Genomic DNA, 367 nt, shown 5'->3' on the forward strand with positions numbered 1-367 from the left:
AAAGCGTCACAGATGACGCTGAAAGGACGATCAGGGTCAGGCAGCGCCAGTATTGGTGCACACAGGAGGCTGTCTTTGACCCCGTCAAAGTCTCCTGATGTTCGGTGTTCCAGCACCATTCCGCATCCTTTTGAAGGAGATTGGATAATGGTCGGGCCATTTCTGCGTAGTTTACGTTGTACTTGTGCAAGTAGTTGGCAAGACCAAGCCACTTACGCAAATCCTTCTGGTTATTTGAAACCGGCCAGTCTACAATAGCCTTGACTTTAGCGGGATCCGCTCGGAGGCCACGCTTCCAATGAAGCACTTTAAAAAGGGAATCTCTTCTGCGCCGAAGATGCACTTGTCTGCATTGGCGTACAGTTTG

The sequence above is a fragment of the Plasmopara halstedii genome (assembly GCF_900000015.1).
Source record: "Plasmopara halstedii genome assembly, contig: Scaffold_816, whole genome shotgun sequence".
Lineage (NCBI taxonomy): Eukaryota > Oomycota > Peronosporomycetes > Peronosporales > Peronosporaceae > Plasmopara > Plasmopara halstedii.